At 38.4% G+C, this 13,940-nt stretch overlaps 1 long non-coding RNA gene across 2 annotated transcripts in view; it reads right to left on the bottom strand.

The window, feature by feature from the left end:
* The window catches only part of LOC119261126 (uncharacterized), a 224,117-nt gene extending 210,621 nt beyond the window's left edge, over positions 1-13,496 (bottom strand). For both annotated transcript variants that reach the window (XR_008549228.1, XR_008549227.1), the window contains exon 1: positions 13,385-13,496. This is a non-coding gene — a long non-coding RNA (uncharacterized LOC119261126). The remainder of the gene's footprint in view (positions 1-13,384) is intronic.
* Positions 13,497-13,940: the final 444 nt, after the last annotated feature.

The raw sequence follows: 13,940 nt of genomic DNA, 5'->3' as shown, positions 1-13,940 counted from the left end.
TGGGGAAGAAGCCTTTGATTAGAGGCTATTCCTGTGATTATTAATGATGCCAACATACTAATTCCCTTATTTCTTGCTCACTTTAGCCTCTACCACCACTGAGCTCCAGTTACATTTATTCTAATAAACCAAGACTGTTCACTAAGTACATTATATGACAGAGAACAAACTTGGCCAGGGAAGTTTTTACTTTGTATATCAAAGTATGCATCTTTTGGAGATTTTGGTTTTGTTGCATCTCCTGTGTAGATTGTAAAGCAAATGTGAAATGCAGTCCAAAGAGCCTAGGACTAAGAATTGGAAGACGTAATGCAAATTGTATGCTAGTCAAGTTGCAGAATCTCTCTATGCCTCATTTCCATTATCTGTAAAAGGCATGAAGATTACACAGTGTTTTAAAAATCCCTGAGGATCATAGTAACCAGTTACCTGTGATAATGTTAATGACAGACAGTATGCTCTACGTAGACTCAGGTTTGTGATGAGATTTTTGACAAAGGAATAATGTCTATAAGAGTTCTTTATAATCTCTAAACATGAACTAAATATGACACAAGAAACTAGTTGTGATGGCTAATTTTATATATTAATGGGGAACCCAGTACCCAGATATTTGGTTATATACTGTTCTGAGTATATCTGATGAGGGTGAAACTCTACCTTTGACTGTCTTGGGCCTCCAGCTTTCTGACTGCAGGTCTTGGAACTTCTCTATCTCCGTAATCATATGAACCAAGTCTCCTTATAAGAACTCTCCCTATTGGTTCTGTTTCTCTGGACAACTTGACTACTATAACAGTTATGAAAAATATTTGTTGCTTAAACTTATTAACTGGGTTAATTAGAAAAATGACCAGTAAACAGTTTTGTCATTCAACAGTTTTATCACAATGTCTATGCCCAATGATCAGTCTGAACATTCTGCATCCTTCTCTCCCACATTTGAAAATTACTCAAAGGGCAGAAGATTCTGAGATGGTGTGAAAACATCCCAGCCTGGACAATGCCAAGTTTATCTCTGAGACAATTAACTTCCACACAATTTGACTTCTTGGTCTGTAGACTGCTTTACATTGTTGAAGGAGGAAGTTAGGAAAAGGGTGTAGGCAGTCAGTTAGGAACAGGGTGCCCCAAGAACCCAAGTCCATTTATCAATCTGGTTGGCAAACAATCATGGGCCAGGAACCCAATCATGGGCCAGGAACCCTTGCCCCAACTATCCAAAACAACGCAGTAACACAATGCTAAAGCACTTGGCCAAAGGTAGTTTTGGGATGGTCTGCCAGGTAAGCCATGTAATGTGTGCAAACTCAGTGGATCTGGGTAGCGTAGAAAACCCCACAAACTCAGTGGAACTCTGGGTAGCCTAGGAGACCCCATGGACCCCGCCAATGAGCAGGAAACACAACAGAGAGACACCTAACAACCAAACCCTACTCCCCACCCACTCTAGCCATATAAGCACCTACTTTCCTGTCCTTCCTCTTATCTACTAATTAATCTCTTGCTTTTCTGTAACTTTGTTCTCAACGTTGAATTCTTTCCTCACCAAAGACAAGAACAGAGAAAGGACCTGCCTATGGTCCTTGGATCCAGGCTTGCTCCCAAAACCCTGTCAGTGTCACAAAAGAAAAGAAAATGAGATTTCATAGCTTTAAAAAGGAGAAATTACAAAACACCATATTAGGCATAAGCTGGCGTGATAGATCCAACAAGTCTCACTATAATGTCTCATGTACTTTCTGGTCCATTGGAGAAGGTGCCTGCACATGCCTGGTTATTTACCACATTCTCATAATGATGCTTGTTTTCCATCAAAATATTGGTAATGATCATTACATTATATTACTTTTGTTGTTGTTGTTGTCGTTGTTTTTATTGTCCTTAAGACGTATCTAAAATAACCATTTAAGACATTAAATGCCCTGAATACAAAGTTAAGGAAAGTCTGTGAGAGGCACAATCACCATCAGTGCTAATGTAACAGTGTCACAATTTTGTTCACAGGTAGGACTCCATTTCTATAGTGCTTCATGTGAGACAATGGAGTAAATGCTCACTGGAAGGGGAAAAAGAAGGTCTAGGTTAGTCTGCCCTCTAGTGTAGCTTACTGGTTCTGAAAATTTACTAGCAAACTTGCTGTGGAAGTTGATTGTGCAATTTTGTCAGGATGGCAGGTTGCCATTGTCACCAGCACGGGATTTTCACAGCTCCCTCCTATGTGGGTCTTTTCTAGCATTAGGTCACATTTCTAACCTAGTTCTCAGAAGAAATGCGAATGAACCACACCCTTTTGGCCCAAGGCCTGCTTGAAGTCAGTGTGACATGGATATCCTTGACCATGGTTTTTGCCATTGGCTACCATTTCAGGAGAACAGATGCAAGTAAATAAAAAAACATTTCTGAGTTCAAAAATGAGGGCTTTCGGAGGGACTTCTGAAATATTCTTAGAGCTGTCACTAATGTGAGTTCTGTGGGACAGTCTGGGCTGTTCACATAACAAAGAGCCCCATCTTTTGCAGCCCTTCTGAATGTGAGCTTGCTGAGATAGGGACCCTGTGCTGGACTCGGGGCCATGTTAACAGGAAAGAAACAGATTTGTGTTCCCTGCATTTTATCTTCCCTCAAATTTCTGTTTTAGAGTTAGAAACAAAAGTGTCTTAGGGGATAGTTTTTGAAAAATCTGTAGCTTGTACTCAACTGCATAAACACTCCCTTGCTTTTCATTTTTTTTTTTTTTTTTAAAGTCTAATTCTCGCCATTGGTAAACTTGCATAGGTCTAAAACCTTTTCTGGTACACACCCATTCCAAAGCCATTTCAAACAAATAAATACAATGTCAAATGACCTGCTTAAAAAAATGCAGGGCCCTATGCACATACTTACCTGGAAAACTCTGATTTCTTGGTTGATTGTCATCAGATCAATCTTTTCCTGCTCTTTCTGAACCTCCCCCTTTCCTGGGGACCACCCTGTTACATTTCCACACCCCCTCATTCTGTGTCCCAAAGAAATTTAGCCAGATAGTGATATTTTGTTTCTAGGCATCCCTTGTCATTACCAATTTGAGGCAATACCAGGTCCTGACTTACACACAAGAAGGAAACAAAGCAAATATCCTTTTATATGCAAATTATCATCTATAAAAATTGGGAAATTTTTGTACTAATTTGTTTACTCAATTCTTTGTGCTATCATGCACGGAAAAACATTCTGAAGTCTGCAAGACATAGGAATATCCTTCTATTTATATTTCTGCTGTCAGAGCTAGCCGTGCAGTTGGGCTAATGATGGAACTAAATGGCACACAAGCCCTGCATGCACAACCCACACTACCTGCTTCATCGTCGGCATAGACATCCTAAAGAGAACAAGCTGGATTCCTTCACAGCAGAAAGATAATTACAATTTTATCCTGTTTTCTAATTATTCCTCCTCTACAGTAAGATAAACAGCTTTTAGTCCCCACCAGTATATCTTAAGTTGAATGGAGAATTAAAATTACAAAGGAGAGACAATGTGAAGTAGCAGACAGAACACTGGGATCAAGAGACCTGGATTCCAGTTGTGGTCCTGTCACCAGCTGTTCTGCTAACTTGAGTAGATCATGTTACTAATCTGGTGCTTTCTTTTCTTTCTCTGTGATCGGTGTGGGCTAGAACAAGATTAAATCAGTGGTGTCTGAACTTTCATCACCAAACTGTTTTAATCATATCTGTGCCTTCACATCTACATCTGTGTTTCAATGTGTTGTAGACTAAAAATATAACAGATCTAAGTTTACCAATCCAAGGACAGTGTTACCCAAATACCATGTTCTCGCTGACGCTGATTCTCAGTCTAATCCACACCCATGGCATGTTTGCCATTTGCTGCACTGATTTTCCAGCTCATTTCTTTGCCCAAGTCTTTGAAAGACATTATGAGCTTAATCATTGTCATAAAGAGAATATGAAAGATTGAAAGCTCTCTGATTAGCATTTTGCATATTTTTCCCTTACAATTTCAAAAGCACAAAAAGCTCACTTGTTCCCTATCAGCATTTCCCCTTACTCCTTTAGTTTGCTGACATGTGATTTTCAAGTCATTTTTGGAAATCTGAAACCTGTTAGAGATCACAGATGCCAAGATCTGCATGACTGCTATAGTTTTGGCAGAATCTGCTTTTTTAAGACAACAAAGGCAATAAATAGAAATCTGCTTCCCTCTGACTTTATTCTTTTCCAAAAGAAAAAAAAGTCTTTGTGGATATATGGCATTTAGTAAGATTTCTAGACCATCTTGGTTTAAACCAGGACGTTTTTGTTCTTAGTTTTTACTTCAAATAGCATTTGAGCTTTTCATCTTGACAACTGCAAGCTTATTCTTGTTATCAGCTTGCACTAAGAGCCTGGCTTTATATTCACTTTAATGTCTGTGATTCTTTTTAATAAAACTAATCACCTAAGTGTCAATGGTTGGCAGCAGGAAAAATATGTTTCTGCCAATATGAGCAAGTATTTAACTAATTTGAGGCCCAACCCTGGCCAAGTCTTTTAGTCTTCATGCCATTTAAGTCAGCTTTTAAAGAGGGGGAGAAACGACGCCTACAAAAGAGGTACAACTTGAAAAAAGTGTAGGAAATGAAAAGACGGAGATATAACATCTGACTTAAGGCTTGGGGGAAGGGTAATTTGAGGCCTTCAAGACTGGGTATTTTAATGGAGAGAAATGGGAGAGACGGAAGTGGGGCAGGAATATTAAAAGCAAATGTGGGGAGATGAGAAAAGGATAGACATGTTGAAGAATAGGCAGAAGTTCAGTTCTGTTGTAGATTTCATGGTGGTAAGCAAGAGATGAAGCTGGAAAGGTCATTTGTAGTTAGATTGGAGAGGATGTGGGAGTGGGACCTGGTCTGTACTTTATCAATGAACAATGGAAAGAGTCCTGAAGAAAAAAATGGGGAGCACACATGATCTGTAGCAGGCCTGGGCTACCCTTGCGAATGGCACTACTCTACCCAGCCAGTGCCAAAAACCAGAGGCGGACTTATGCAAAATGTTGGTGAAGGCATTTCAAAGCCTAGGACCCTGGAGGCGTGGGGGCCCAGGGAACCCCACCTGCTCACGTATAAAGATGGGAGGGAGGTTGTAAGGAATGAACAACAGAGGCACTGAAGAAGACACCGAAGTTCTGCCCAGAGACTGATTGAATTCCTCTTGTCAGGAATTCCTGTCCTTCTTAACAATGTTTTAAGCCATTTTTACCTCTGAGAACTTTCAACAAAATGAAATAAAGTAACTGAGACTGTGACAAATGATTTAACCTCTCTGTGCCTCAATTTCTAATCTACAAATGGAAATAATGAGACTTCACATGTTTATAAAGAATACTGAGCTAATATTTGTAAATCACTTAGAACAGTGGCTGGTACAGAGTAAGTGCTATTTAAATGGCTGTTAATATATAATGCCTTACTTTTCCAGAATCTGCTTTCTCATATAAACAACATAAACAGAGGGGAGCTAAAGAATCTTATAAGTTAATTAGAGCTCAGCTTACAACCCAACAAACTTATCCTTCTAGTAACTCCTTCCTGTTTCCCTTGGGGAGAGAATCATGGAGAAAAAGAATTTTGTTCTGCCTTCAACATCAGTCTTCATGTTAATTTGATTTACTTCTTATTACTGTCTTTCTTTTTTCTTTTGATTTATTCTTATTTATTCAAACAAAACTGGGGTTCAGGCCAGAGGTGTGGGGGGTAAGAGGATTTACCAGAACAGAGTAGAGAGCAGAACAGGTGGATTGACTGAAATGCACTGCTGAGGGGAGCAGCGGGCAAGACAGGAGAGGTCTGCTGCACCATATGGGCCAGCTCCCTGGCCTGGGGTCAAACTCATGCTGAAGTGGCTGTGGATAGCTTCACTGTGCTGAGACTTAACCCCTTGTGCCACCATGGAGGCCCCTTACTACTGTTTAACCTGAAAGCCGAGCTCAATTCGATACTACGGTTTGCTTTCAAAGTCTCTCTATCATTACAACCCAAAGCTAGAGATTCAGTGCACCACTTGTCTGTAACAGGATATGGTGAGCTAAGACTTTTTCCCTCCCCCTACTATAGGATCGATTCCATTTTACTAAACCAAGCACGCCACTTATGTATCTGTCTGTGCTTATTAGACAGCAAGTCACTTGTAGTTTTGGCTGTGCTGTTTTCATCTTTCGACTTCTCATCAATGTTCTGCATTGTGTTTGCACAAAGTCCATATTCACTTATACTTTGCAGAATGAAACCAATTCAGGAAAAGCACACAAATGACATGTGTGTACAAACACTTTCAAGTAGACGGACAACTAGCTTTCTTGTAAAAACCAGAAGCAGTCTGTGTGAGAGTATCTGGCTGGACCCTTCATCTGTGACAACATCTGAATCACCTGTTTTGTCTGAAGACTAAACTTTTAACCTCAGCCCCACAGCACAGCCCCATGTAATGATGTAAATGAAGCCATGTGGCTTAACAGGCCTAACAAATAGCAGTCCCATTTCTGTTGCTTTAAACTCTTGAAGGTTCACATGACTGCAGACTGTTAGAATTATTTGAAAAATGTTTTAAAGTCTTGCCTCTACCCTCTTTGAAAATAAGTCAAATTCAGCTGCAGTTCTTGCCACGTTATAGTTTAACACATTTCGTTTATTTTCCATTAATATAGAAAAAGCTGAGTTCTGAATGCTGAGCATCTATAATATCAGACGAGGTTAAAGACCACAGATATTAGCAAGTACACTTCCTTACTTTTCCTGATGAAGATGTGTAAGCAGAGAAATAAGAGAGATGAACTATTTATCCATTTTGCTCAAAGTTTGTTGCAAGGAATGTGCCAATGACTGAGCGAGTCAATATTTAGTTTAGATATTTCATATGGGATTTCCATTTGGATGACAGCTTTAATATTAAGCTTTTTGCTGTTACTCACATGCCCCCTTTTTTTGGTTTTTGCTATCTCATTCTCTCCTGCTTTTCCTCTAACTTGTTAACACTTTTTGAGTTTGCATCTTTTTTCTCTGGGTGTGCTATAAATGCTGACTTTCTTAGTGATATGTCTCTCTGTCCTTTTCTTGATCCACTTCCCTCTGCTTTGGTGAGCCTCGCAACCCCTAAGACTTCAACAATCACTATACTTTGATGTCTCCGAAAATGTCTATTTTAAACCAACACCACCCTCCTGAGCTACAGATTCTTCTGTATGGAAAATCTCCATTAAATAAATTCCAAAAATGTCATATTCAAGATGCTGTGAAAATATTTTTCCACAGCATTGAGGATTTTCATATTTATAATACATTTATATTTTAATATATTATTTATTATCTTATATTTATATTACATTATTATTTAATTTCCTCCCACTCACCCCCAGCTGACAATCCATAACAAACCCTTGGCCTTCCTTGATCACAAATTGTCCTTAGATGCCCTCATTCCTTAGTGTCTATACACCTTCTGCCTGCAAGCCTCCTATGCCAGGTTAACTCCCACTCAACTTTCCAAGTTCAGCACAAAGGTCATCTCCTCTCAGATGTCTTCCTGCCTTTTAAATATTCCTTGGTGCCTCTCTCATGTCTCACATGTTATCCGGAACCAACTCTGCTACATCACTTATCCCAGTTTTTTATTTATTAGGTAGTGAACTTCCTGACATTGGAAACAATATATTGAGCTGTGTTTCTGTAGAGCTGACCAAGCTTAGGTGCATTCATAGCACCTGGTAGATTTTCCGTCGAAGGATGTCAAAATATAAGGAGAACGAAAAGGGAATCTCTAAAGAAACCCAGACCCTTCTAAACCAAGTTATTTTTCTTATGTTTGAAAAATCACTTAAAACTAACAAGAACGTTCTAAGACTATTACAATGAGGTCCTATATACCTTTATTCAGATTCACTAATTGTTCATATTTTTTTATAATTCTTTCTGTGTCTGTTGACACTGTTTCTCTGCCATTTGGGAAGAAGTTGGAACATCATGTCCCTTAACCTCTAATTTGTGTATTTCTAAAAGCAAAGCGATTCTCAAAAGCCACAGCAAAGTTATCGAAACCAAAATACGTAACGTTGATATGATACTATAATCTAACCCATAATCTATATTCAAATTGTTCCTGTGTCAATAGTTTATAACTACAATATGTTATAGCTATCATTTTGCCCACAATGTCTTCTATAGCAAACTTTTTTCCAGACACAAGATCCTATCCAAGATCAAAACTTCTGTTTCGCTGTCATTTCTCCTATGTCTCTGGTAATCTGGAGTTCCAGTTCCTCAGTCTTACTTTCTATTTTGATGTACTTGATATGCCAGTTTGGGGAGGGTGGAGGAGAGGGTTGACTGTTCTTTAATTGGAGTTTATCTGATACTTCTTAGTTATTAGATGCAGGTCATACATTTTTGCTAGGAAGACCGCTGGGGTGGTGCTGTATCTGACACTTCTTTGTCAAATGACAATGTTGAATGTTGGTGGACTCTTCTTTTTTTTTTTAAGTGCAAGTTTATTTTCTTTTTCCTTTTTTTTTAACGATTTATTTATTTATTTATACAAGCACTGGGTACAGTCAGAAGCGCAGGAGGGTGAGAGAATTCACCAGAGCCAGAGCAGAGAGCAGAACTGGCAGACTGATGAAACACTGCTGAGGGGAGCCACGAGCGGCAGGAGAGGTCTGCGCGTCATGTGGGACCCTCGCCAGCTGGCCCGGGGGGAAACGAACCGGTGCTGCAGAGGCTGTGGGCAGCTTCACAACCCAGCGCTCAACCGCTGCGCCATGTGGGGAGGCCCTGTTGGTGGACTCTTGATGTCTGTTTGTCCCAATGTTGTGAATGTTAGCTTTGAACACTTGGTTAAGGTGCTATCTTCTCATTTTCTCCTTCATAAGTTTACCATTTCTCCTTTTATAATTAAGATTAGGAGGGGTGAGACACTTTGAGATTCTCTAAGTATCCTGTCTGCTGTAAAACTTACTGTACATTGAGGATTTTCTAATACCTTTATTCCTTCTACACATGAATGACCAATTTACTAAGGAAGAGCTTTCTCTTGTTCCCATTGATTTGTTTTTTCACTGACTTATTTATAATAGTATGAATTGGTTGATTCTCAAATTGTCTGTTTTGTTATAATCCATTATGTTGTTATTTATTTTGAAGCTCAAATTACCCCTGATCTGCTAATTGGGAGCCTTTACAGACTGGTTCCTTTGTCCTTCTGAAATTGCCCCATTATTCTTATCTTGGAAAATATGCTATTAAAATAAATAAAATGAAGAAAAATAAGACTGTTACTCTCTGAACCACTTAAGAAAGAAAGTTTACAGAACTCACCAGGACAGTCATTAATAATATTCTCCCTGTATGCATCACTCCATACTGCCAATTACTGTATAACATGTTATTCTTTCCCATTCTAGTTCCAGGTACATATTTTGGTTATCTCTGTAACTAGCAACCTTTATCAGAATCACATTGATGAATTGCCCTTTGCTGGATGCCAATAATTTATAAGAAACATCTCTAGAATGTCACATATTTGCTAAGAGCTTTGGTTGATGATACTGTCACTATTACTCAGTATTATCTACATGAGATTCCATAAGATAAATGTTTTCTATTTATTGGAAAAATAAAATATCAGGAGATGCTTTGCTTTACTTCAGAAATTCCTTTTTTTTGTTTTTTAATGATTTATTTATACAAGCACTGGGTACTGTCAGAAGCATGGGAGGGTGAGAGAATTCACCAGAGCCAGAGTGGGGAACAGAACAGGCAGACTGATGAAATACACTGCTGAGGGGAGCAGCGGGTGCAGCAGGAGAAGTCTGCGTGCCATGTGGGGCCCTCACCGGTGGCCGGGGATCGAAATAGGTTTGCAGAGGCTGCGGGCAGCTTTGCAGCCCAGCGCTCAACCGCTGTGCCACCAGGAGAGGCCCTACTTCAGAAATTCTTATAGACACTATGAATCATAGAACTTGAAAAATTTATTTTAATATTGCTTTGGTTTCCAGAAAATCAAGAGCCAATTATAATGTGGCTCAATTTTATAAGTGCATATAGAGAGCCTGAACATTTCTGATCTAAATTGTATGTTGCCATTGATCTTGGCTTTATATTCTTATTTATATTATCCAAAGTTTTACTTCTTTATCTATCTTTATGCATTCTGGTAGGTTAACACAAATATGTGTGAAAAATAGCAAATTACAATTATGATCCCAGGGCTTAGCCATATTCCTTAAAATCACACTAGCTTGTCTAACAGATATTCTCTCAGATTTTAACACAATGGAGCTATATTTCTCACTCACACTAATTTCCTTGCCCAGTAACCTGCCACATGGTTATTCAGGGACTCAGGCCCATTTCTCCCAGTAGGTTTTCCCTCCTGTGGGAACCTGGAGACATTTGGATTCAGCCAGTATATATGGAGGATAATTGAGGAAAGTATCTCCACTTTCAAATGTGTCTCACTGTAAAAAAACTAAAACTAGAATCCACCTATACCAGATGTACCAGAAAATCTAGATGCTAAGTGGGCAGCATCCTCCCAGCACCCAGCTCTACTCTATGGAGAAAAAAAAATAAACTTTTGTTAATTGACTAAATAACCCTACTTAAAAGATGTGCCGAAATATCTACTGGATGATTTAAAAGGATGCTGACTCAGTCAAGTCCTCCTTATTCCTGTAAACCTGCCATGGATCTTCTGTTGGTAATATTCAATTAACATGTATATAGCAATTACATAGTAGTGCCTATGAGTTGAATTTCTTACACAAAATGTAGCAAAATCAAATGTCTGTGTGACCTCAAACTGCCAATTGAAGTTCTTGGTCATGGTCATGTAGGCCAACAGAAGGTTATTATTAATAACTGGTCCCCAGTTGCTTGATAGAGAACTGTGGTCAGTAGACTGAGCAGATGGCTAAGGGAGCATGAACTACATGGACCATGAACACAGTAGTCAGCATGGTGGCGAGAGTTCTACAAAAGGCATCTTGATTCTTTCTAATCCTGAAACAATGCTATCAGGTAGAAGGCCTGAGGCTGATCAACAAAGCTAGGCAAAAACATTACCAAATTATGATATGAGAAGGATGAAGAGTCCTTGAGTTTTAATCTCCATGGCTACAACAATTTAACAGTAAAGTTAATTTCCTGAAATGTCCAATCTTTATATTTCAAGTCAAATCTTTAATATACTCAGATACAGGCTTGCCTAATTATATCTTCAGGATCTTCAACATTCCCCAATACTTTTTTACATTAGGTTCAACTTCTTAAAATGACACTGATTTAAAGGAAGAGGCTATCAAAATTAGCCCATCCAATTTTGGTTCTTTGAATGTTCCTTATCATCAAGCGTTGATTTTTCCACAATTGCTATTCCCAAATCTTTGCTTTTATGTAAGAAGACCCACAGATGTTTCTCTGAGAGTTTTTTTCCTGACATTGGAAATAATACATCTGATATAATTCATTATCATGATTTCACTTATATTCTATATGGTTTCATAGTTTACAGTTCACAAAGTACTTAGGTATATATTGTTTCATTAGATCCTTACAAAAATTCTATAAAATAAAGAAGTTATTGTTATTTCCACTTTATTGAGGAACTAGAACTTTAGAGGTGGGTTATATTGTCCAAATTCACAGTAAATAGTAGGTTAAACATACATTACAGTTTTCTAAAGACAGTCTTGGTTTACAACCATCATTCTGGTATAAGTATTACCTTAAAAGTGTTCCCAAATAGACAATTAATAATTGTCAGTAGTGAATCCTGGACTAGACCATAATTCCTCTGACTCACAGTTTAGTGTTTTTCCACAATACCAAGTTGTTTCCAATCATAACCAAATATCACCATCAAGGAGGTGGGGGGGGGATACGTCCTCCCTCTTTCTGGGTTACTAGAAGTTTCTATAGCAGAATGTTTAGTCAGAGTAGAATGGAGTCATGATTCTGCCTTTCTAAGAACTGGGATAAAGTAAGCAAGTTGGGATAAAGAAAGGAAGGCTGTCCTTTCTTTAACCTCAAGGTAAGCTCCAACATTCATCCTAAGTTTGGAAATCATGTCAATTCAATTTACAACCAAATTGAAAGAAAGTCCAGAGATTTTCCCCAGACTCATGAATCCATTGCTATTATTCAACCCAGGCCTTTTTTTCTGCAGAGTTATGCAACTGTTAGTCTCACACCACTTCTATCATCTATTGAAAAGGTCCCTAAGTGACACAATTTCTTTATTGTTCCCCTTAAAGTTCTATTAGGCAAAAGTATGGCACATTTTTCTTTTCCCTAACAGGCAGAGTAGATAATTTAATGTCAATTAATAACCAGATCATTTACTACCATACCCAATTAAAAAATGTAGCTAACTTGAGAACCAATGTCAAAACCAGATTATTATGATCTGGAAGCTGAACCAAAGCATGGATGAGACAAACAAAAGGAACATGCCCTACTTTATAATACATTTTCCTTCCATTTCTCTACTTTTAGCATTGGCTCAATGTTCCAGTGTTTGACTCCCTCCTCCATCTGCATACCTTCAAGAGGAAGTGACTCCCCATGAAGCAGTGAAGGAAACCATCTCAAACAAATGGCAGTAATTATAAAGCCACTTCACATAGTCAGAATAGACTTCTGTCTGAAGGAAATAGCAACACTGAGATTTTTATGAAAAGTCCCTTTGTTCCAAACGTTTTTCAAGAACAAAAATGTATCTTCACACTTTTGTCATTATATTTATGAGCTGTAAATCCTCATTTTATGGAAACACTCCAGCTTTTCAAACTCCTAAACCAACCTGGTAAATCTTCAACCTCAGGAGTTCAATTTAAGGAGAACCCTTTCAAAGATACTGACATTTTATAGGGAATTTTTGGAAAAACAAACAATGAGAGTTTTCAATGTACATTTTTTTTTTTGGAACCCTAAAGACTTGTCATGGGAGGCAGCTCACATATGAAAGAATAGACTGCTGCTGAGATGACATTTTCTGAGTCCTGGGTGAATATGACTCAAACAATAATAGTAAGATGTTCTCTCGGGAAATCTGGTCAGGGGCCCTTAACAAGCCATCATTGTTTCCTTAGAGGACTATTTTACTTTCCTAACAGGGTATCATGATGTTGGATATACAAGTAAATTTTTGAAAGGGAGCAAAATAACTCCTTAGAAAACATAAGCAATTGTAAAGCACTTTACAAATATTGTTGGTCTGAGGTTTTGCCTTCACTCTTACAATAATTCCCCTTATTTGCTGGACACAGTCCTGTTACAGTGGTTGGTATCCCCGTGAACCGTAGGCCAACCTCTACTATGACGCCATTTCAACACACCCAAACTCACCATGTTTAGCCAGCTGGTAGTCCACATCAGCCAATCCAAATATTTCATTGTTGGATGAAATAGTTTCACTGGCAACAACAGGTCTCAGGCATGTGAATTTTATTAAGTCATATTCCATAGACTATGACAAAACAGAACACAGAACAACTCACCTTAGTTGCTGAGTGAGACTTATTACAAACAATTTCCACACAGTCACTGAACAATGTTCAAAAAATTGTGGTCTTTATGGAACTTTAAGTTGTGGAGGTATACAGAAGTGCCCAGAGATCCAATAGGAACTGTGTGTTTTTCTGGTAATAACTAGTTCTTAGTTCATGAAGTGCTTAACAGAGGTGGGAGTGGGTGTTGGTTAATGCTTTAAATAGAAAAAGACACAAACTATATAATGGAATATTTCATCTTTTTCTTTCCAATGTGTGATGATAGCTGTGCCAAGCAGTAATGTTCTATTCCTGAAAGTCTATAGCAAGCTTATTTAATGGCATGATCAGCAGGGTGCCCATACTAGCTCCTACATGTACCATTCTCTGCATTCTTGAATGAAAGACTTCCC

This window comes from Talpa occidentalis, unplaced genomic scaffold (genome assembly GCF_014898055.3).
Source record: "Talpa occidentalis isolate TD23 unplaced genomic scaffold, MPIMG_talOcc4v2.1 talOcc4.6, whole genome shotgun sequence".
NCBI lineage: Eukaryota > Metazoa > Chordata > Mammalia > Eulipotyphla > Talpidae > Talpa > Talpa occidentalis.
The sequence above is the reverse complement of the archived record's forward strand: the minus strand, read 5'-3'. Positions and strand labels throughout refer to the sequence as shown.